Source organism: Lissotriton helveticus, chromosome 6 (genome assembly GCF_964261635.1).
Source record: "Lissotriton helveticus chromosome 6, aLisHel1.1, whole genome shotgun sequence".
Classification (NCBI taxonomy): domain Eukaryota; kingdom Metazoa; phylum Chordata; class Amphibia; order Caudata; family Salamandridae; genus Lissotriton; species Lissotriton helveticus.
Window position 1 is genome coordinate 924,295,957 of NC_136067.1, and position 25,304 is coordinate 924,321,260.

A 25,304-nucleotide genomic window follows, 5' to 3' on the forward strand; every position below is an offset into this window, starting at 1 on the left:
GAGACATTATGCCATGTCGCCAATTTTCGTTTGACTCAACTATTTACAGTGGCCCAGCTGCAATATCTAGGTTCCTGCATGGCTCATGAGGAAGTTCGGCTTGCAACACAGCAATATTTCGTTTCCAAAATAACATTTTATGGAGCATCCAGAAATTCGCAGACTGGTGACTGCTTCTTTTTGAAAAGTCTAACAAGTAAAAATTAAAAAGTTATACAGCACTACAACACTTACTGGTTTGCAATGTTAGAGTGAAGACTTCTCTAACACTTTTGCACTTTTATTACAATTTAAAAAGCATCTGATTAGGTATTTGCTCCAGGTCTATTTGAAACTCTATGTTTAGATCTTGTCATTTAGATTTTAGCTGGCCTTTTGGAACTGCATTGTTTGTTTTTAAAGAAGATTGTACCTTGATGCTGTTATTTTCTTGATCTTAATTTTGGAAAATGTTGAACTGCTCTAATTCCCTTTACCTATTTTAAATTCCTGCTTACTGGATTTAACGAACCATTACCACGTAATCTCTATAAGCAGCCTTTAAATAGTGGTGGTTTTAACTTATTGAGATGTTGTGTAAGCTTTTCCCATGCGCTGTCCCGTCTTCTCAATGTTAATATTATCGATTATAACATGAATATTTTTAACGAGTTTCATTTGTGACCCGAAAGTTGAGCTATTCTCTATCAATCTTGTGTTGTCAGGGGATCCTGAACTGCTTGCATCACTCAGGGTTGGACTGGGTAACAATATAGGCCCAGGCCCCAAAATAAAGGCGACCTCTTCTGTGAATTAGATAGCTAAAAAAGTGGACAATGTTTACAAAGTGGGGAAGTTTTGGACTTGTCAAGACGTGCTGTGTAAAGTGTTTTGCAAAGTATGGAAGACCTCATGGATTTGAGCTTGCTGCAGGCAATGCTTGTTTTAATATCAGGAAAAATAAACAGTAAAAGTTGGCCCAGCAGACAATAAAACCCGCCAAAAAAGGGGCCACAAACTGACCTGTCCGGCCAGTCCTTCCGACACTGTCTGATTAGGCAAGCCCACTCTGGCCCCATAACCTACAGAGAGACAAGGGCTAAAAGTATTTGGTCATTCAACGACGGCAGTGGTAAATGACACTAATTGTCATAATCATTGCTATCACCCCCGACTGCCCCAAACCCCAGGATAATTCTTACAAGTTGGGTCTTACCCCCAGATGCATCAACAACCCACTTTGCGATTCCTTAATAGCGAAAAATACCGAATCGCCATTAAGGAATTTCAAAATGGAATGCATCAAGAAATCACTTTAAAAATAGCGATATCTTAGAATTCCTTAATTGCAACTCGCAAATTGCGAGTCGCAATTAAGGAATACCTCCCCATTCATTCCTTTGGGCCTAGAGGCCCATAGGAATCAATGGGAAGACAATCTCAATTTGCGAATCGGAATTAGCGATTCGCAAATTGAGATTGCGATTTCAAGGGTGCAGGGGTGTCCAAAGGACACCCTGTTGCACCCCTGAAATTGATATGTGTATATATGTTGCGCACACACATGCCCTTTGAAAAATGCACTTTAGTGCATTTTTCAAAGTTTTAGCAAATTACCATGAAGTTGTACTTCACGGTAATTTGCGTGCCCTATTAGGGAATTCGCAATTTTAAAAACTTTGAGATTCCTTAAATGCAAATATTCGCAATTTAGCAATTTCTAAAACTGCGATTTTTGCATTTGGGGTGATGCATCCCAAATGCAAAAATACCGCTCGCAAAGGGGCAGATTCTGAAAATCTGCCCCTTTGCGAGCTGATTTTTATTTGATGAATCTGGGCCTAAATTCCAATTTATTACAAGCTGTGTGCAGACTTTTCGGCACAGTGTTTAATCCGTCTCCTTTAGTATGTTTATAAACTTTCTAGATTTGACTTTTAACGCTCTGAAATATATAACTGTACTGTTCACTTGGCCCGCTTCACCGTCTCTGCCGCATATGTTTCATTTAAAATGAGGAGGCTCGAGGGTGCTCAGCACACTTCCCTCGTACTGAGCCATTGCTAACAGCTTTTAATTTGGAAAGTCTATCTCAGAATTCACCGCGCCTCACTGGTTTCAGTTCAATTGTTTCCCCGGCCAGCAGAACATTTCATTTCTCTCCTGAAGGTCACCGCAGGCTGCCAAGGCTTTAAAAAAACACAACGGCTTTTCAATTCATGATACAATCTAGTGCTGCGCGGCTATTAGGATAAATGGAGGTAGGCACGTGCACGTGAGACTTTTTCAATCAACAGTTGCTGGATTTATTACAACGCAGAACAAATTGGCCCATCGTTACTGTGAACGCCTGACAACAGCCCAATGTGCTATCCGTTAATCCCATTTCGGAAGTCAGCAGGCATTATTATTTTTTTTATTTCAGCGATTTGATTGCCTGTTGACAGTTATTTGCTTGAATTGCGCCAGAATGTCATCAGATCGCGTAAGTGGCTCTATCAACCATGTCAGCAGCACTCACAATAAAATGGCCGCTCTTATAGCGGCCATGATCCAAAGGCCACCATGAAAAAAGCAGCAAAATCTACCACCTGCTCGCGACAAGGCGCCACAATATGCTATTAGCCTCCGGAAAGTTGGGCTGTTTCGTTGGAAAGGTCAGATGGACATTTCAGCTCTCCATGATGCTTGTATGTTGATGACAGTCAGGTGGGGGCAGTACTTTCTTTGATTTTTAGATAGAGGAACTGATAAAGCACACACAGGGTCTGCCCGTACTATCTAACCATTCGCCCATCATTCATTCATGGCATGTGCTTCATTCTTTAATTAGCTATGGACTAGATCATGATTATGCAGTTGTTGAAAGCAATAATAATTGCATCCTATAAAATCTAACACCTCTCTATTTGAAAATTATGGGGTATGATAACTGTTGCGTATTACTCCAGCCCGGGTATTTGTAAATGATTACGCCTCACACAGAGCCTAGTATTGCACATCTGTATTGCTCATCGTGAAAACGTTAACTGAACATCATGAATTCCATTACCCACGCACTCAAGGCACTGTTCTAAGGTGTCCATCAGGAACCAAAAGTGCCCTGTCATCTCTAACTCAGAAGACACTACATCTCCCCCTTTGTTAAATAATAAGTTCCAATAATACATATATACACTACAACTCTTCAATAAGTTGTTTTGGTGCTCAAATCAGTCACCCAGACTGAGTCATGTGAGGCCGCAGAGATACCGGAGAAATGTCCATGACTAGCAGTGGTGACAGAGACATCGGTACAGTCATTGCACTTTTTAGATTCTCAGGTGGACAAGTCTCACTCCTGACATCTGGAGTTGACGAGGATTGAGCCAGGTGCTTGAAATGCAAAGAATCTTGCATAGTGGACTTTCCAGGATGGTGAGCAGTCATTTAGTGTCCTTCATTGGTTACAGTCCTCAGTGGGTCAGCATAAAAAAGGAGCATCAGACTTGTGTTTGTGAGATGAATCAATGGTTCAAAGGTTAATAAATCTCTCAGTGGTCCATTGTGCCACTTTGGTTTCTACGGCTCTCCCAAATATTAAGGTGGCAGGGCTCTCACCCGTGGTAGAATGGGGTGTTCGCCTATATGCACGAAGCATAGATTGAAGAACTGATTTGAGTTCAAGCTTTTCCAGCACAGCACGCAGAACAGCCTTCTTGAGGGTGCTCATCAATCTTTTGACCACACCATTTGCCTGTGGCAAGAGAGGTGTGCTTTTCTGATGCTTGATATTTAAATGAATGAGAAAACATATAAATTCCTGACTATTGAAAGGCGGGTCTTTGCCAGATTTAAAAATCGACTGAACACCCTAAGTCACAAAAATACTTTTGAGTCTCTCAATGACTCTGTCATGAGTAGTTGACGACAGATCTTCCACCAGAGGAAAATGGGAATATTCATCAACAATTACTCTTTGATGATATCCATTTTTAATGTGCCCAAGGAAATTAATTCCAATCTTCTCCCTCCTCATGCTTTGGGACATCAGGCAAGTTAACTGGATGGAGGGTTGTTTTAGATGATAAACTGTTGCACAAATTACATGCCTTTAACTCTTTTTCAACTCTTTCATCAAGACAGGGGAACCACACTCGGTCCGGTAAAGCTTGGCTCGTAGCACAAACCCCACGGTTCCTTTCATGGGCCAGTTCAATAACTTGTTGTCTCAGACTCTCGGGTATGACAATTCTCGACCTTTGTAAGATGATGCCTATTGGAGTAACTGAAAGTTTTTCTTGCACATTTTTGAATTACTGGTATTCAAGGTCATCATAAAGAAGTTGAGTATGTGTTTGCCATGTTTGGTGTGCATTAGCAAATCCCTGTCAGTACTCCTGGCAGCAATGATTAGTTCTGGGGTGCGCTTAAGACATGGCGAGCAAGTTGGGCGCACTAATGTGAGGCTCCTGCACTCTGGGGCATAGATCCAATATAATCCTGGACCAAATGACCACATCATGCTGTAAAAGACTGCTTCCAGATAACTAGATACTGCTAAGAGTAGACTGATGCTGATTCTGGGTGTGATTACTGTACTTATCCGCTATAGAGAGGCTGTTGCCTTTCAGTCTGCCGAAAAGCTGGATAGCTGTAATGGCGGCTGCCGTGATGCATACGGCCTGAGGCGCGGATGAAGGGCCTCAATGAGTAGCAGAGGGGAGCGCAACCAGAAGACTGACCGTAGCAGAAGGGAGCACAACCAAAATACTGACTGTCATTCACTCCAGTTCCCCTTGCTTTGGAGCGGTGGCATTCTGCGGGCCAATGCCTGCGAGGCACCAGCCAAGGGGTGCCTTTGATGGGGCTCTGCCTGCATAACTCGGGTCCCGCTGCTGCAAGACTCATTCATATCCTCTGATAGGTTTTGAAATCTGAGGCTCTAGGCAACCCCATAATTATAAGGCACAAGTTCTTCCTCTCGCCCACTCTATGTGACAACCCCCGATACATGCCTGCAAGCGTCAGTAGTGCCCTACCCTGGGGAGGAGGAGGCAGTCGAGTCAAGTGCTGCTTGCTGGACACAGCCACTTGGACCAGTGGTCTGGCACCATACTCTTGATAAGTGGCTGAGCAGGGGCCCTGCACGTACCAATATTTGAGTGCCACATATGATCCCTTCATTTAGAGATCCCCGGCGGTGCCTTCAGCCAGGTGTGGCAAAGAACTCCATCCCTCCCGACTATGATGCAAGGAAGTTCATGTTGACACACAGGGGCATTGTGGCCTGCGGCGGTGTGGCACCGGATGAGTGCTTGTAATGCTGAAGAAGCCAAACACCTTGGGGGCACTCTGCTCTGCTGCTGGAGCTGGGGTCTCTCAAGCTTAGACTCATGCCTGATTCATTACTGAAATGGCCTCGCTGATGACTACTACTCAGGGACTGTGTGCTTGGGGACCAATGGCAGAGGCTTCCCTCCTCTTTTCTGCCAGAACGTTAGAGGAGTGGGTAACCCACAAAAGAGTAGTCACATCCTAGATTATCTGGCTAGGCATAACATCTATATTGCCCTCCTGCAGGAGACTCACTTAGTGTATCCGTGCACATCACCTTTGCTACCTATTGGGCCTCCTACAGGCAATGCACTACATATTTCTCATATGCACTGCAACTCTAATCCACAAAGGCACACCATACATTCCGCAGGGATCTCGGAACGATCCCCTAGGGTGCTATACCTTGATATGGGGCAGGTTGGTATCTGTGTCTATCACCATTGTTAATTGTTATGGACCAAACACTGATGACCCTGCCTACTTCAATAGACTTTGGGGGCAGGTTGTGGACATCGGCCTCACTCATGTTATTTGCGGAGGCAATTTTAATATCGTGCTTAATGTGGCTATGGAGAGATCTCCCACCCCATCCATTTCTCATGGCTCTGCAGCCCGACATATCTGTACCATCATGGAGGAACATGAGATGCTGGACACATGACAGTCTCTCCATTCGCTGGCAAGATAGGGCACTTTCTACTCTGGGGTCCATAACAGTTGGTCAAGGCTGGACTATTGGCTCATATCTAGAGGCTTAGGTACATGGATACATGGTGTAACACATTTAGCAACTCACTTTCTCAGACCATTCCCGGGATCTGCTCGAACTGTGCCCACCTGTGGTCTCTTCCAGATACGTCTCATGGAGGCTTTCTCCCATGTTGCCTTTTGGATACCCCTTTCCAAGAGGAAGTGATACAGGAGATTGTTGACTTCTTCGACAGGAAAAAGGATTCTGTCCCAAAGGCTTTTAAAGTTACTGTTTGGGGTATATGCCTGGCCAAGAATGGAAGGGTCTTACATTCTATCAGCGATCAACTGTGAGGGCTAGAGAGAGAAAGAGACATTACATCTTTGGAGAATCAACTAGGAACTCCTGAGGTGGCTACGAAAATTATGTTGCTTTGACAGTTTTCAGGAGATGGCCAAATGCAAATGCCTGTACCGTAGCAAATATGCGAGGACATACGGCGAGGGAGAGCGTCCAGGACACATGCTGGTGACAATGACACGCAACCCCCATTTTACAAATGATGTTCTTGAGATCAGATATAGTGATGGATCATTGGTTTGGGACACACCAGAGATTTTAAATGTTTTCTCCACTTTCTTTAGCAACTGGGATATCTCTCGCAGGACGCAAAATGCTGGGAGGGCGGTATTGGGTTTGTTAAGCGACGCGCAGAGGGAATACCTGTCAGCGGATATAGAGGAAGATGAAATACTGAAGGCTACAATACAGGTACAATCTGGAAAAGCCCCCAGCCCTGATGGCCTACCCACAGATGTTTTTAAGACTTATATTGGTACCTTAATGCTCAATCTGCAGGCTGTCTATTGAGAGGCGAAGAACTCCGGTCTACCCCCAACCTCCATGAGGGGAACCATGATAATCAGCCTTCTCAAACCTGATAAACAATTGCGAATCCTACCGCCCCATGTCCCTTATCAATTGTGATGCTAAAAGTCTCACAAAGATTCTAGCAAATCACCTTAGTGGCCTCTTAATGACATTTCTGGTTAGACTGGACCAGTCAGGTTTCATCCCTGGATGCGTTCTATCACACAATTTTCGCAGCCTTTTTGAGCTCCTACAGGACATTGATCTGGATCTTGCCACATTTGTGGAATTTCTCCCATTTTTTATCCCATTACTGCTGGGAGCACAGCATCGTACACCGTGACCAGCGCGCTCGATGGAACTTTTGAGGCGGAATCTATAACCTTTCTGTATGTACTGAGGTGTCCGAGCAACCTTTGGCCGATGCATGCAGCTATAGAGGAGTTTGGCTCTGGTTCACCCTTCGGACATCACCTACCCAGCTGGATGTCAGACACTGTTTTTCCTCGTCTCCTTGTTGTGCCTCCTACACCCTCCCCCTCTTCTTCCCTCCATTATTCTCCGTTTAAATCCCCTATTCCTTCCCTCTCTCCCCTAATCTTCTCTCCCCTTGCCTATTTGTTCCCTCATGTTTTTGGTATGCTTCTGTGCTCTTGTAATTCTTGTCACTATGCTCCAGTAACTGGTGCATCGCTTAGAGCAGCATGCTCCACATTATCCATTACACATTTTTACATCAATATATTATATACCTGTCAAGCTGTACAGATGTAATCTCCCTCCTGATGATAGGTGTCCCCGGTGTGGCATGGCAGAGGCAGACTTCCTCCACCTGGCCTGGGCATGTTACCAGATACAGGTCTATTGGCCAAAAAATTACCCTCACTCTGCTAATGTCAATACTAGAACACACGGGTTGGAAGTTGGTTTAAAAAAAATATGTGGAGCTCAGCCTTCCACTGGCCATACATACGGTTGTGCTTAAATGGGGAAGGGGACGTGCACAATTTAAGGAGTGACTGCGAGAATCAACCTACTGTAAAGATCAGCTGACCACCTATGCTGAATTACGACCCCTTAGCTCATGACTTAGGGACATCTGGGAGCTGTTGCAATCTTCCCTACTTTCCCGGGTATTTGACTCCGTGGATGAAACCTCCTTGAATTGGGTCCCTGTGAGATTACCCCTAATTGCTACCACAACAGTATACATAGCCTGAGTCGTTCTATGCAGAGCATAGTGTAGCCTGGACAGGGGCCTTCATACAGCCATGTAGTGCAGTTTTTAAGTTGGGTGCCCAGAATGTGTTACATGGTCCATTGTCATTTGTTGACTGCTATACTGTTACACATTGGTCCTATTATGCTTTGCCCTTTTTGTATAACTATACACTGCTTTCACAGACTTGGGGGGGTATGAAATAATCTGACAATAGATGCCGTATTCAAATGCTTTTGTGATGTTGCATAAGATTACTGTATTGGTACTGATTGTTGTTTATCACACATCATATGTCCTTCATGAAAACTCAATAAAGAAATATTTCAGAGCAATGATTTGTTCTCACGGTATGGCAGCAGGTGTACTGAACTTCACAATGAAGTTGACATAGGCATCAGATGTCTTCGAATTATTGTCAAAACACCGTATTGGTACACATGAGAATTAGAAAGTAGGGTTTTGATTTTTTCCTGGACGATGCACAATTGTGTAATCATACTTCTGCAATCGCAACCTCCACCTCTCAATGTGAGGGGGCATCTTGGCTTTAAATTTGCCAAAAAGTGTGAGCGATGCTTGGTGGTCAGAGACAACTGTGAAATGTTTTCCATACAGGAACACACAAAAATGTTCACAAGCCCACACCGCAGCGAAGCTTTCTTTTTCTGGTTGTGCATAACTACATTCTGTCATAGACAAACTTTGGCTTGCATAAGCCACAATGTCTTGGGGAATTGGGATGTCCATTGTGCTGGCCAAGGATCTCACCCAAGTCCACTGGGCTTGCATCAACAATAACCTCTGTCCAATTTCGAATCAAAGCATTCCATATTAGGTGTGTTCTCAATTACAAGCTTGATTTTCTTGAAACTTTGTTCACATTCACTTGACCATTAAAATGGGACATTTTGTTTAGTTAAGTCTTTCAATGGGGCATGTACAGTGGCAAAGTATTGTACATGCCTTGAACAGTAACTGTCCATACCAAGGAAGGAGCTCAACATAGTTACGTCTTGTGGGGGACATATGGATCACATGACTAGTACTATATTTGGGTATGGAGTCCAAAAAGACATGGCCAAAAACTTTAGTTTGGTTTGAAGAAACTCACACTTTGTCATATTTAAAGTAAGACCTACAACAGCAAGTGTACGACAGACTTGTGTAAGAGCTTTATCATGTTCTTTTTGGGTGGCCCCAAAAACTAGTATGTCATCACTTTACTTGAAAACATTTTTGACAGGCTGTATTATACGACCAATAACATCCTGAAAAAGTTTGGCAGCTGATGACACTCTGAAAATGTAGCCTTATATATTGAAGCAAACCAACATGAGTTGAAAAGGTAGTAATGTACCTTCCAGTTTGAGCTGGTGATACCCTTTGTTCAAATCAAGGCGGGAACAGACTTTAGCTCCATTCAGCTGTATAATCATGTCGGCAATGTGAAACCTTGGATGTCGTTCTCTATCAGTTGCCTTGTTGGCTTGGTCCATCTCTACGCAGATGCACCCAAATCTTCCGCTATCCTTTTTCGGCACTACCACTATGGGTGATACCCATGACCTCGGACCAGTGGATCGCTCAATTATGTCATGCTTTAATAAGATATCAAGTTCTTTCTCAACAGCCTCTTATAAACGGAATGCAATTCAATGATGTTGTTGACCAACATGATGAATGTCCTCATTTATGTGAAGTTGCATTTTCAAGCTCTTAAGTTTTCCTAATCCATGAAACAAAGACAGAAACTGATTCACTATCTCATGATAGGCATTGCCATTGTAGTTTACAGAAATCAGCCTCATATCAGCAGCAGTACTGAAACTGAGTGAACATGCACTCAATGAAATGCCTGGCAAGACATGAATTTGCTCTTGTACTTTTGTATTTTTATGCTTCACAGTGGCTTTAAATGAACCATGACTTTACAGTGGGGTCGAAGCAGTTCATCATACCTTTCCACTGACATAATGTTTATCAATACATCACTGTCTATGATAGAAGGTATAACGCACCCATTCACTTTCAGTGTGATCTTGGGCTGTGTTCAAATGAATTTTGCACTTTTACATGTCAGCCTAGCTTTCACCAACATTCTTCCTTGCAAGAAGCTAGCCCTACATTTGCACTTTATCCGGCAGTCTACATTGAAATCACACACCCATCATCCTCAATGTCACTCGACAATGACAGTGATGAACGTTTAGATGAAGAATTTGACGACAATCGACATCATTCAGTTTCTACTTTCCTCAACTGATGTTGCCTTGTGGACGTGCATAGAATGGTGTGTCTGGAACTTTCTCACATACATTTTTTGTTTTCTCAAAGTGATACACTTGAACTGGTCTCCATTTTGTTTTTCTTGATGTGACGCACTTTGCAGACTGTTACAAAATGGTTCTCATACATGCAGCCTTTGGATGCCTATCAAATGGCAGGATATCTACCCTCATGTGGAATGGAAAATTCATATCAGAATCACAACTTATTGTTCTTTGGAGACATCACTTTATGGCCCTCTGCATTGCGTTTGAACATATTTTTCACACTCAGAGCTTATTTATTTTGGCTGCTCTGGCCTCTATCTGTGCTGCCTGTCTGTCAGCTCTCTCCTTCGCTCTGGCAGTCAAGAGTGCTTGCTTGAAGCTGAGTGTCTCTTACAGCATTCTTGTAAATTGAATGCATTTCAATAAAGTCACTGAGCAACAGGACGAATGTCCTCATTTATGTGAAGTTGCACTTTCATGGTCTTAAGACTTCTTAACCACAACAGTGCTAAGGCAATTCCTTCTCTGTGCTGTAGGACCTAGATTCCCATTGTTCATGACGAGCTCAGCTTCATCATCCCACAGCCTTTGCATACCTGTCCAAAGGCAGGACATCTACCCTCATGTGGAAAGGAAAATTAACATCAGAAACACAACTTCTTGGTCTTTGGAGACGTGACTTTACGGCCCTCTGCCTTGAATTACATCTTATTTTCCATACTCAGCTTATTCATTTTGGGCTACTCAGGCCTCTATGTAAGCTGCATGTCTATCAGCTCTCTCCTTCACTCTGGGGGCCAGGAGTACTTTCTCCAAGTTGAGTGTCTCTTACAGCATTTGGCATCTGAAGGAATTGGAGAGACAACTATCTATTACTTTAAGACGCATAGCCTCTTCATCGATAAACTCATTGAACTTGCAATGCTTTATGAGCAAATCAAGTCTTTCTACAAACTCATTCATAGTTTCCCCAGCTCTCTGCATTTCCTGCCTAAAAATGAACCTTTCATAGACAACATTCGGCACTGGCTTGAACTTGGATTTTAACACTTCTTTGATTCAACGGTAAGTCACTTCATCACCGTGGCATTTTCTTTATCACTTATTTTACTCTGTCACCTGCTAAATTCTTAATGCATTTAATGATCTTTTACTCAGTTGCTTTTTCCAGCGCATCAATGAAATCATCAAATGTTTTGCTCGAGGCAGTCCACCTGTCAACCATACTTTGCTTTTTGGCTGTATCAAAGGGAGGCAGTGGTTATAGGAATGCAGCAGCATCATAATCTGTGGAACCTTCTACTACCAGGAGTGGAACTTGCTTGGCGACATCTGCTACCCGCTTGTACCTGGACCCTTATCACGCACTAGCTGCATGCTGACATTTGGGTCATCGTGCCTGCTCTATGGTTGTATAGCTGTTTTCTTCTTTAGCGGTGAGTAGCTGCTTTGTTTCTTGCATGGGTTCTTCACCCGTCTCACCTCTTTGAATTGTATCGGGTTTCTAGTGCCTTTAGCGTTTCTTTGCATTTACCTGCTTCTGCTCACAGTGTTTTCTTGCACCTGGCTGTCGCTGCTCGCTGCACTTTCCCTACCTGGTTGTCACTGCCTTCAGCGTTTCTTGATGTTAGAACTGTCTTTGCTTTTAGAACTTCCTTGCACTCAGCTAGCACAGCCTCTAGATTCTCTGTACCTGGTTGTCGCTGCCTTTAGCGTTGTCACACTCTCTGAATGATGGATCTGTGTCATGTTGTCGCGTAGTACCTCTTGTCTCAACTTTATCAAGCAAATTTGTAGCCAACGACAAACTTTTTGTAAGGCCTTTACTTTCTTCACAGGCCTTGCACTGGCTGGAGCGTTGCTTTGACTACACATATGCCAGCCATCGATCTTCTCTTTGACCAAGGCACATGTGACATGCACAAGCAGTTTGCTGGACCATGACAAACTCTCCAGGAGCGCACTCTTGGTTCTTCGGGTTGGGATTTATGTATTCACTATCTCCTCGCCAGTTGTAGTGTCCTACCCCAGCCCAGGTACTTGTATATGATCATGCCACACACAGAGCTTGGTATAGAACATCTTCATTCCTCAGCGTGTAAGCGTTAACTATACATTCTTCATCATGAATTCCACTATCCACACCCACACACTTATGTCACTGTTCTACGGAGTCCATCAGGAACCACAGGGGTCCCGTCATTCTAATTCACAAAACATTACAGTAACTATAGAGTTTTCCGAGTTGTGTCTTCAAAAATGGGGCATAACACAAATGTTGGTGCTTACCATACCAATCTATATGTCCTGGTATTTAATGGGCACTTTCTACTTCTAAATATCAGCAAGTTTGACCTGACGAAATGAATCTGGATAATGTGGATTTTAAGAATCCAGCGAGTATATCCATCCAACTCAAAATTTTGATATGTGTGGTACATGGTGTTTGAATTATTTGGAATACTTGTAGTCAAGGCCTATGTGTCACCTTACCAACTTGCTAGCCCTTTTAAAAATGGCAAATTGTTATGCTCACAGCTGTTTTTGCATACATGTTCCTGTGAATGCTTAGCCTGGGACAGGTAGACTGTTCTGTTCCCTGTTCCATGTGACTGTTGAAAATTGGGTCTTCAACTTTGCCCAAGTTCTAAATGAAATGAATGAATGAAATGAAAGGGGTTCCTGGAAAGCGCATGGCTACCCAGGGAGCATCTCAGTGCTGAAGCGGAACTAGAGTGAGCGACCAGAAATTATGGGAAGAGCCAGGTCTTCAGATGTTTTCAGAAAATTAGGTGGTTAGGTTCCCTATGAAGGTGAAGTGGGAGAGTGTTCCAAAGTTTGGCGGCATTGTATGAAAAAAGCTTGCCCCCAGTTCTGGCTCTCTTGATTCTGGGCACTTCTGCCAGATGGAGCGAGTGTTCTGGAGGCTTTATAAGGGCAGATCAAGGCTTTTATGATTGTTGGTCTGTTCCCTCCAAGAGACTTGTGGGCCACGCAGAGGGCTTTGAAATTGATTCTCTCCTGCACCAGGAGACAGTGCAGGGAGCGCAGTGCTGGCTTTGCAGAACAGCGATGGCCAGTACCGGTAAGCAGCCTTCCCTCCGAGTTCTGAACAAACTGAAGTCTCACAACCACTGCATTGGGGGCCCCAGATATGGGGTGTTGCCAAAGTCTATCCTGGAAAGGATCATGTCCTATATCAGTAGCTTTTTTGCTCGGTATGGAAGTAGGGGGAGTACTTTACGGATCATTTTAAGCAGACAGTAGCATGAGGCGACCGTCTTCCTGGCTTGGGTTTTGAAGGAGAGGTCTTTGTCTAGCCAGATACCTAAGCTTTTTATTTCAGACTTTGGGACCGGGGCCATACCCATACAGGCTGGCCTGTTATCTTCCTGTACATGATTTCCTGATTACTATTCTGTCTCACATTGGTAAGACATTTTATTTGTAGAGTGCAGCATTTGTCCCATAGTGGTATCGTTACATGATGGAAAATGACTGAAACATTTTTGGCAATATGCCCTTGAAGAAATAACCAGGTCTTGATAATGTTCCGGAAGAGTCCCTATTACATTACAGCCTCAGGTAAGGAATCTCGCCGCAGTGTGAGCTACCCTCACTCTGACCATTCCAGAGGGTAAAACTATCAAAATGTAGCTGTTTATCAAATTCAAGGTCTCGCACGGTTTGCATAAAGGGTCCTGTATATTGAACACATGGGAGCAAAATGTAGTGATATTTGGTAAAGTCATTACATCTTAAAAAGGAGATATGGGATGAATCAATCATTGCCAATTGGCAAGTTCCAGGTAGAGTAAAATACCTCTTGTTTGCCCCTACACACAAAAAGCCCTACAACCTTTTTAGAACTTTCCTTGCTGCCTTGATAGTTGTTAATGTGTGGTGGCATTTTTTCGGCTGATTTACAATGGGATCTGTAGCCAATGGGAAGGCTGGCTGTCAGGCAAAATGTGTGCTTGAATTTTATCCTTCCATACATAACGAAACAGCTAGGGCAGACAAGCTATTCCGTTTGTGGATTTGTTCTCATGAATGGTGTGACAATGGTGAGAGGGGTCTGCCCTGGTCAGCAGGATTTTGCCCTGAAATCACACCACCACGGTAGTAGTATTAACATCTTTGGACCTTTAATGGCCACTCTATAACAGATTTACATTTCGAGCACAACATTTAGGAAATGAATGTACATTTTTACTCCACCGTTCATGTATATCATGATCATTGGTTCACACAATTTAAAATTCCAATAGGTGGAAACTCTTGCCTGCATCTCACCTCAGGTAGGATAGGCATTCCTAGAGGAAGGAAAAATGCAACAAGTGTTGTGATCTATTCTTACCACATCTCCTGGCCCTAAACACAGGATTTGTGCAGGGGCCAGTTGCCTGCATGGGGCACATTTTGTTTAGTCACTAAATTTTCTGTGTTTACAAATTTGATTTAAAATTAGTGGTCACACAATTTTGCATTTTCAGGATATGTCCATGCTTTTTAGGTTTCGCCTGTCGAAAGCTGCGCACCACGCAGCTTTTCGGCGCAGGCAAAATCTAATGTTTACAAGTATGTGGCTTGGGAATCCGCCCTCTGTTCCATTGGCTAGCTCCATAAATGGAGGCTAGCCATTGGAACAGAGATCTATCCGTCAATTGCGGAGCAGATTCGGGGGCGTTCCGGCCATTTTGACTCATCCTGCCCCTTTGACAACGTCATGCAGCCGTGGGCGGGGTTTATTTTTTTTGTCGTCCAGGTTTGTTTTGGCCATTCCGCAGCCGACTGCCGCCGGAGGAAGTCCAGGTCCAGGTGAGGGATTGTGGCTGTTCCCGCCGCCCCCCTCCCGCTGTCCGTGTTCCCGTTCCTGCCCCCCTCCCGCTGTTCGTGTTCCCGCCCCCCCTCCCGCTGTCCTTTCCTGCCCCCTCCCGCTGTCCGTGCCTATCCTGCCCCCCACCCCCTCCCGCTGTCCATGTGTGCCCGTTCCCGCCTGCATTCTCTCTTTGCGGGAGGCTTTTAGCAGAATCCTGGCCTAAGCTGCATGGTCCCACTGTACATACATGCACAATGCAGATTGAGTGAATTTGCAGTAACTCTAACCATGCACGTCTGTGTTCCTTCGGATGTTCACCCTCTCGCAGTGCAGCACTCTCGGCAATGGTGCCCCGATCTGCCCTGATCACTTTGAGGGATATCAAGGTCTTATGTGTTGATGCAGGATTACAGGAATGGAGTAGGTCGCCGATTGCCGACTTTGTTGCACACCACAATCCGAGGGATCCCTGCGTTAGTGAGTAGGGGCAGGCCTGAAGTAGCTGGACGATGTGGGGTGTGTACTTCTCGCTGGTCTCAGACCGCATGATGGCCGCCGTGATCTTTCGTCCCTGGGGTCAATCGATCCCACCACCCTCCACAGCTGAGATCAGAGGCCTGTGTTGTTGCCTGCAGGACCCCCCCGGGCTGTGCCGTCATCCGTTTGTTTCCACCCGCCAACCATCAGGGTGATCGATTGCAGGGTGTCCAGGGGTACCTCGGTGCCTGGTGGTTCCGTGTCACATTTGTGCGCCTGCCCCCCCTCCCGCTGTTCGTGTTCCCGCCCCCTCCTGCTGTCCTTTCCCGCCCCCCTCCCGCTGTCCGTGCCTTTCCTGCCCCCCCCTCCCGCTGTCCATGTGTGCCCGTTCCCGCCCCCCCTCCCGCTGTCCGTTCCCACCCCTGTCGGTGAGCTGGTGCATTGAAGCACTGGAGCTGCAAAGGTGCACTAGTGCACCCCGGGGTGCACTAGTCTCGCGCGGATCGACACTGAGGCGAAACCGTTGCATTGTAAATGCTTGTTGTGATTTGTGATGACTGGGAGAAATGTTTTGGGTGATTGGATAAAATAAGCCAATCATTCATCACCACTTTTATGGCTTTTCCCTACTTTTTTGTTGTAATGAATGATGGCACAGAGTTACACTGATGATACTGCAGATTCTTTGGATACTCGTTAAGGTTCCCATTTATTTTTTCCACACCTCTAATTATTAACTCTGCTGCTAATCTTACTACAATACAATATGCAAGTATATATTCAAACACTGATAAAGGCACTCAGTGTGTTCTATGCTATTGGATTTTTAATACAGGTAACTAAATTGGGAAAATAATATGTTTAGGAACTTAGGACCATGGTGAGTGGCTTGGCAGGCCTTCTTGGCCTCCGTTCCGCTGTCAGCGGACTCCCGCCATAATTAGATATCCCCTCCTGCCTGGCAGGGATCTTGGTAATCAAAGTAAATCTGCTGGTGAGTCAGGTGTACTTTCTTTGCTACAAAGTGGCAACTTGTTGTTGCAAAGCTAAAGACAAATTTCTCCTTATGGCATCAGTGGCATTTTCTAAAGTATTTTTCTCAGGGGTGCCATGGTTTCGGTATATGGAGAGTACAAAAAACAGTGATAGTCGCATGCTCTGAATAATCACTGTGAGATGCTGACTGAGTGGGCAATGGGCCTCCAGGATAAGGGCTTCAAATGGTGGAGCCAGCAGCAATCATGCCGACAGAAACTCAATGGTTTCCCAACTTCTAAATGTACAGACACAATATTTTTGGATTAGGATTTCTTTGTAAAATATTTATAAGCACAAAAGTGTGTTATATATGTACAGCAATGGCTTCACAATCCATTTTCTCATTTAAACCCCTGTGATAACGTTTTTATCTAGGGCAATAGTAATTAGCTCCATTCAGAATTATATGAGCGTTAAAACAATTGTGCGCTTTTTTACGTGAGTGGAAAGTTATTTTAGTATTGTCCAGAATTTCACATTTTGGAATGCCCTTTATGGACCATGCATGCCCTTTCCTCCCATGCGCTCCTACTTACCTTTTACCACTATATGCAATTTAACTTTCTTCCTATTCAACATGCCATTGTATGTTGTCAGTTTGCAGTATAACAACTCTGTGATGTCGTTGGGCATATTTTTAATAGTAATATGCATCCTGTTTTTGCTACATTTCTTTACAGAGACGGAATATGATTATGACTAGGTGTATACTATGGTGTTTAATCGAATTTAAAAGGCAATTAGCTAGGAGAGTGCTTGACAGGCTCATCATCACATTTAGCCAATGCTGTACATATTCAGAGTAAATACCACCTGGCTGTGTAAATAATCCTGCTGTTTGTTGTTTTTATCATTACTCAAGTGCACCCACTAGATGTACCTTAAATACTTTCATCTCTCTGTGTTGCAAATCTTTCAAGATAAATACAATAAATATTCAGAGATCATGACTCATAGATAGGAAGAGTTGTTTGTGATATGCTTACTTAGTTTGCATGATAAGTTTATGCTTAGACACTATGTTAACTGCATGAAGAATTCAGCTTGCAAAAGCAAACAAACACATGGTTGATATACATGCAACATAACAGTGAATACAGGCCCAGGCACAAAGAAAGTTACTAACTGTCCAGGAAAGGTAATGCATAGTATATATTTACAGTACACAAATGCAGGTACTGACATGCACATGTGCAAAAGAGTTAGTGCGTCTATCAATGCCTAAAAATCTGTCATGATTTTCAAGATCCATGTGTGAGTAGTTCATCCAGTTAAGGTTTTTTTCTTTGCATCTTGGGACTTGTATATCCTAATTTTATAACGGGCTAAACTTGCAGGGAGGAATGGCAAAATATGGCAGGAAATCCTCCAATAGGAGAGGCCACAGCCTCCACTGACATGAAGGGCTGGCAGGCCCCCTGTCCAGCTTTAAATGGTCTCAATAAACCTTAATAGGTACCAGGAACAACTTACATTTTAAACCTTTAACCCTAAATCTCAGTGGGATGGATAACCCTAGTTTATCTTGCATGTCTACTATCTTGTTTTTCTACCAGCATTGGTTTAGTAAAAAAAGTTGAAGTAAATGTCTTCTGTGTGGAAACTAAATGTATGATCTCTTGAGCTGTTTTGAATTGTGTATGTTGATTAGTTCACCCTCCTATAGCTTCCTGCAGTGAGGAATATCCTTTCAAACTGTACTAAATTCCACACTGCATGTGTATAGTAGTTAGTAGTACCCCTTTTGCTCTTAAAACATACTTATTTTGTGTTTTTCTATAGCATGAACATTATACAAGCAGATCGTATCATGTATACAGCAAAAAGAGAAAGGGGGATAACGTTAAGTGGCATAGGGAATATGTTGATTATATCAAGTATTTGCATTACTTAATGTATCAAGAAGTAGACATTGGTTTCTTAGTCATGTTTGTTTGAACATACATTCAGATTTGGAATAAAAACTTCAAATGATAGTCTAATTAGATGATTTGCCTTTGGAATAACCTTTTAAACTACTGTATTTACATTATAGAAATAAGGATAGGAACATGACTCTTCAAGGGATATTATAAGTTGCCTTTTGCTTTGAAACATTGTTCCAGTCTAACGGAGTATACTTCTTATCAAATGCAAGGAAGCTGGGAAAGAGCTGCTCTGTTTTGTTGTACATTATATTAGCTAATTTGATTTTCCTAACCCCTGGATGTAAATAGTAGAATGGTCATTGTCAATATCCATACTAATACGTCATGTTCAAATAATTTATACAATTAAAAATGTTGACTTTGAAGGGACAGCAAAAAATTACTACTCTCTGTGGACATGCTACTTTGGTTGGGGTAGTGGTTGAAAGTCACACTTGTTTCCAGACCGTGGTTCAATTAATTGATCACAAAATGCGTAAAGATTTTCAGGCATTTTACTTCGGGATAAATGCAGACTGTGTAACCCAAGTGGCCAATACTTATTTTTCCCACAAAGACAGAAAAGTGTTTCTTTAGATGCACTTCAATGTTTGGAACAAACTTAGGTCTTTTGAGAGATTGACAAAAAAACAGAAATAGTCATCGAAATTTTTAACAGTTATTGATTTCAAGGAGAACACATAGGCATAAAAGCAGAACATGTATGCATGTGAAATCTCTACCAGATGAATTTTCAAGTAGCGCTTAAATAATTTATTGACTTTTTTTGCCCTTGTCCCGGTGAGCAATCTGCTGTCTTTTTGCAGGTCGACTACTAATACACAACTATAACATACAGGCAGACAGACACACACACACACGCACACACACCTGCATACATGGATCTTCAATGTGCAGATATCTGCCACAATTTGCAAATTTCATATTTTTCTTTCTCTGGAGATACATTTTTTTCCCCAAGGTAAACCCCTCTTCTCAACATTTCTTGCCTATGTATGTTGGTTCCCAACCCATTCCCACCCTGAAAACGGGAGTAAATTTGCCAATTTTTCCATGGTGTAAAACAAACTGCATGGAATATATGTAGATGTGAATATTCAGAAAAACATTTGTTTGTGAGTGTTCATCTATTTTTGCAGACAACTAATTTCCCCTATAACTTCTGCCAACCTACCTCAACCATATGTTTGTGACTCTAAAAATTAAACAATACATCTGCAATTTCCATATTTATGAATTACATTTGTAGCGGTCAACTTCTGCCAAACCCTATTGTGCAAATCAAGATGTGGTATTTTCTCTAGAAAAGAAAGATACTTTTCTTCACCTAATTTGAACTCAGACACAGAAATTTTATTTTAGAATAATGACCATTGGAAGTATAGATTTCCAAAGAAAACTTCATTAAGGTAGTGCTTGAATGCACTCAGTCCCAAACTAGAAATCACTCAGCAAAACATTGAGACTAGATGCTCCTCTTCAACTTCTATTGCATCAATCAACAAATGCTACAAAGCCACCATGAAGGACATGCAATCTATAACCAGCAAAACCTATTCAGTCATTGTATTAACATGTATTTGTAGGACACACAGTACCTTACTAACAACACAGTATGAGGATTTTGTGAAGTAGACTATTACGGGCCTCCTTTTGTGTGATCATTATGTAGTTCCCACATGGTAGGAGAGCAAGAGACCCTAGGACCAGTTGCACTCTCCCAAACTCAATATATACACATGAAAAGCAACTGGAATCATTATATTATGTGAGTTTGGCCCTTCTATTGAAACTCCCGGGTATCCAAAGATTTTGGATTAGATGCCTCACTCACTTGATCGTGACATGCGTCATCATCAGTACCTATCCACACCCTGGTAGGATGGTACCACCAGGGCAGACACAATCAAAAAATGTGAGGAGAGTTCTTAAACAAATCAAGACTAGATAAGCAGGGATCCAGGTGAAATGTATATTATTAAAAATACCTACATGCATACCCTCCTCTTCTATTCTTTATTGATGCCTGACCTGTGATATGTTTAAAAAAGATAATTGGGGGTTTTGTGGTTCCGTGTTCATTTATGCGTAATTTCACCTTCCTTGTAGTCATGCCAATATATTTTAGGCCACATTTGCATATGATCATGTATACCACATTTGCACTATTGCAATTCTTATGTGTATGTAGGATCCATGGAGTGCGTAAACCCAGATCCAATTCTTTTGCTGCTTTTGTGAATGGACTAACATTACATTGTCCGCATGGATAATGGCCTGTTACCTCAGGTAAATTCCACATTGATTGTAGTGTACGCTCTGATTTCTCTTTGTATTTCTGCCTTATTCATCCCCACTCTCTCAGAATACTTAAAAAAGCTAAATATGTATATACCACCCCAACCTATGGGATTTCTTTTCTTTAAAAATCTTAGCCGAAAAAAATAGGAATAGGCAAGTAATATTGCGTATGAAGCCTCTTAAGGAATTTTCTCCTGCAACCAACCCTAAAAACCTATTTTTTTCTCCCTTTCCCACCACCCTTTTCTCTTTTGTCTCATAGAAAATTTCTAGGAACAGAAGACCGAGATAGGTGAGAGCTTTAGGCCTCACCTTTTGCATGAGGTGCATGCATAAGTAAGCAGGGACGTAGAAATTAGCCCTGACGAAGGCCCTAGACCCGGACGGGCTCTATGTGTGGGCCGAAACATGTTGACACAGACATAAATGGTTTGAGTTGAACAATTATTTTCAACCACAAAACCCCCAATTATCCCCCTTCTGTTTTCATGAGTGCAGTACAGGCAGGAATATGCTGTTACACGCTGCTTGTACTACGTCTCCCAGAATGCCCTGGGGGAGACGCACGTGAACCGAAAGTCACTGGAAGTTGTAAGCCAATCACAGACAATGAGGAGGCTCTTATACCTCCCCCTCCAAGATGGCGGTGCTTGGTTTTCCTAACTTCAGTCCTGAGGCGTGTTTTCATGTTTGGGCCGTGAACCTGTCTTGTTCTCCTAAGCGAGTGGCTGAACTTCGCTTCCCTGTCTTCCCCGTGACTACTCCTGAACTTCTTCCAGTTTCCTTTTTTTGATGCGCTGCATTACGCCGAACAGCAAGGAGTGTCTGGACATCGTGACTCCTCCCTTCCTTTCCTCCACCTCCCCCGTCACCTCCGTGACTCTTGACCGGGAGTTTCGTTTCGCCCTCGGAAGCGCTTCCACGAAACAGACTTTGTGCTTGGATTCGGCCGTGCAAGATAGCGGCTGCATTTTCTATATTGTGATTCCTTTTTTTTTTCCTGGCAACGCGAGGAAGTGATTCTACAACTTTCTAGTCCTCTTATTAATTTTTGGGTGTAAACGCGAAATAGCGTTTTCTAGGAGAGACTACTGTGCTTGGAATTCGGAAGAACGTAAGATCGCGTTTCTTCTTATCCCGGAGCTAACAGAAAAAAGGAAACCTTTCGAGGACTCTGTTGCCTTACTGTTCATTTCCTTTGGAGAGAGACCTACAGACTCTTGCTTGAGCAGTATCCTTTTTGTTGTTGAGTGCTCCTGGGTGCTCATTGAATTTTTATGAGTTTATTTTACACAAAGGTCAGGTAAGCATGTGACAGCATATTTCTTTTAGGGTTATGTGAAAACTAGTGATAAGACCTATCTGCTTGCATGATATTGAAGCCTTTCTTTTGTTCTTGTCTTTTCTATCTTCTGCAGGGAACTGTATCCCAGTGACGTGTGGGTCTCTGCCAGGCCTCCCCTTTCTTCTTTTGACCTTGGTTTTGGTCTCTCTCTTTTCCTAGGATAGTAGCCATCCCCTTGTGTTTTGTATCACGGAGGAGGGTCTATCTTGGGGAAGGGGATTGACACTGTCTACGCTTCTGAGGAGTCTGGTTTCTGCCTGGATACTGGTCTACGCCCGACAATCTGTAGGAATTTATAATAATATACGTTTCACCTGGATCCCTGCTTATCCAGTCTTGATTTACATAAGAGCTCCCATCACATTTTTGGGATGAGTCCGCCCTGGTGGTACCATTCTACCAAAGTGTGGAAAGGCGCCGATGATGAAGGATTTCACGATCAAGTGAGTAAGGCGTCTAATCCAAAATCTTTGGATACCCGGGAGTTTCAATAGAATGGTCAAACTCACGTAGTATAACTATTCCAGTTATTTTTGTGTGCATATCATTATGTAGTTCCCTTTGTACTGTTTTACTATTGTACAATCAATTGAGCACAAAGAACAAGAATGTCATTTAACATAAAACTAGTGATTTGTTTTCCAGCACCATATTTAATTGTGGAAATGCTTTCATTTCTATCACACTATTGTTTTTAAATCAAATATAGCAAGAGAACCTTAACAAAGTTCTAAGTTAAACCTCTACTCCATGTTATAACATCCATTTCAGGCTGAAAGTATTACTCCTTTTTCATATGTTGCTATTATTCAATATTCAGAAAAATAAGAACACAAACTTACATTTTACTGTCCTCTCCTTAGTTGTCCATCTTTTCTCCTTGGGCTTACCTTCTTAACTTGCTCAATTCAAAGTGAGTATTTATGCAACACTATGTTCAGAATCCACCAGCTGCCTCTGTCTTGAAATACACAAAAAGTGTTTTACTGTATCTTAAACTGCATCACCCAACATTACTTATACATTCCCAGTTTTATATGAAAATAAATGTTTCTTGTTGGTTTGGTTAATACAACAGCACAAGCCCAATAACGGCAACCATGATTTACATGAAACCAAAATTAGATGAGGGTCCAACATTATAGACATTTGATTGCCCTTTGCTTTTTATGAATCTTAATATTAAATGAACAGATGTTAAAACATTTCAGTCTCAGGAAAACTCTGGGCTTGTCCCTCTTTACAAGTAGACCCACAAAATATAACATTATCTTAATATTCCTTTATTTATTTGGACCCTAAGAATTTTTTTACTGACATTACTCAATATTGATCTTCAACAAAGGCTTCCATGATTTCAAGAATTTGAATATTGGCATATTATGAACTGATTGCAGACTAGTCAAAAACTGCATTTGTAGTATGCTTAGTAGCACAACAGCAGTATTACTAAAGTACTACAAAATGCTATTCATAAACCTAGAAGTGTAAATTTCTATCTTCATCTCTCCTACCTTTTCTATGTGGGTATTCTCACAAATATGTTTCTTACTTAGGGGCCCATTACGATGCCGTGGAAAATTGGTCAGACCCTTGGTCAGAGCCATTCCCACGGCATTGTAATCTCCTGTTTGGATTAATTCCCAACCAACCCTTTTCGATGGAGTCGGTTAGAAATTAATCCAAACAGGATTTCCGAATGGCTCACGGCGGGTTCGGAGAGCTCGTCTGCCATTCCGAAAGCCTTCTGTAATCCCCAGGGCTGCTCTTTCCGTCAGAGAGATTAAAATGTCAGATTCCGACAGCCTTTCTGTGCCGGCCTTTCTGACACGGAAAGGCTGTGGGAAGTCGACTTTAGGGACCCCCAGCAGGGCCCCCATGGGTGCAAGACCTCCGGATGGCAGCCGGGGTGCTTCTATGGTACCCCCCTGTTGATGCCTGCACCCGGCTCCATACAATGAGAGCGCTCCCATTGTAAAGAATAGGAGTGTGACGGACATTGTTCGGTCACATCTTACTTTCTGGTTTGGGACTGCCGACAGGAGGTCATTCAGTCCCAGTTCCAGATTGAAGTCAGGCGGACTCAGGTCTGTCCGACATTGAAATTGACCCCCTTGTAGTAAATGTGGGAGGAACCAGGGGGATGGTTTAAGATGAAGCATAATTACTACTAGGGAGGGGTTAAGGAGGAGTAAGGGAGAACTACAGAGGTGCTTAGGGAAGGACATTCACACACCACAAAAGCCCCTTCCTATGCACAAATTATGGACTCCATTAGTATGGCGGGCGGACTTTGTTCGCCCACTATATCCTCGGGAAACGGGACCGCCCGCAGAGGGTGCGGCGGTCCTGCACTCCCGATAAGGATGCACCCGCCACACAGGCGGCGCATGGCGCATTTGCAACATTGTGGCTGGCAGTGCAGAGAGCACCGCCTGCCGCAATGCCACAAAGGCAGGTTGTGCGTTTTAATGCACAGCGTGACAGGCACCGCACGGTGCCTGCCATGTTGTTCATTGAAAGGCAGGGGGGTACCTTAGGTACCATCCATGTGCACCCCTCACCCCCCCAGAGTCCCTGGGGGCCTGTAACGGACCCCCTTCATTGCCGCCACGGAAAGGCATGTTTACGGCCACATTGTAATATGGCTGGCGGTGTGTTTCAGACACCGCCACCATATTGAACCCTTTCCCGCCCGGTCGACTTTTCGACCGGGTGGAAAAGCGGCGGACGGTCTTTCCGTCCACCACGGACCCCCCAGCCATTGTAATATGGTGGGGGGGTCTTTGCTGCTAGGATGGCGGGTGCATCGCCCCAGCCGGGCGGGTGGTGAATACTGCCTGCCCGGCGGCGGCGATCCGCCCACCATCCTAAAGATACCACAGCCAAAAAGGAACCCAACACAGTAACAAATTAGCACTACACATGGCCAAACACTGGTAAGGCAGCACCCTTCCATACAAAATAAGGGAGGTAGCGACTTAAAATAAAATCCCATACGAAATAATGTTGAAATAATTAAATTAGTTAAAATAGTTA

The 25,304-nt window shown here is 43.3% G+C and overlaps 1 protein-coding gene across 3 annotated transcripts in view; it reads right to left on the bottom strand.

Annotated features, from left to right (window-relative positions):
- The window catches only part of HS3ST5 (heparan sulfate-glucosamine 3-sulfotransferase 5), a 636,371-nt gene extending 613,147 nt beyond the window's left edge, over positions 1-23,224 (bottom strand). For all 3 annotated transcript variants that reach the window (XM_078648573.1, XM_078648571.1, XM_078648572.1), the window contains exon 1: positions 23,108-23,224. The gene's annotated coding sequence lies outside the window, so the exon portion shown is untranslated. The remainder of the gene's footprint in view (positions 1-23,107) is intronic.
- Between the last annotated feature and the right edge of the window lie 2,080 nt (positions 23,225-25,304).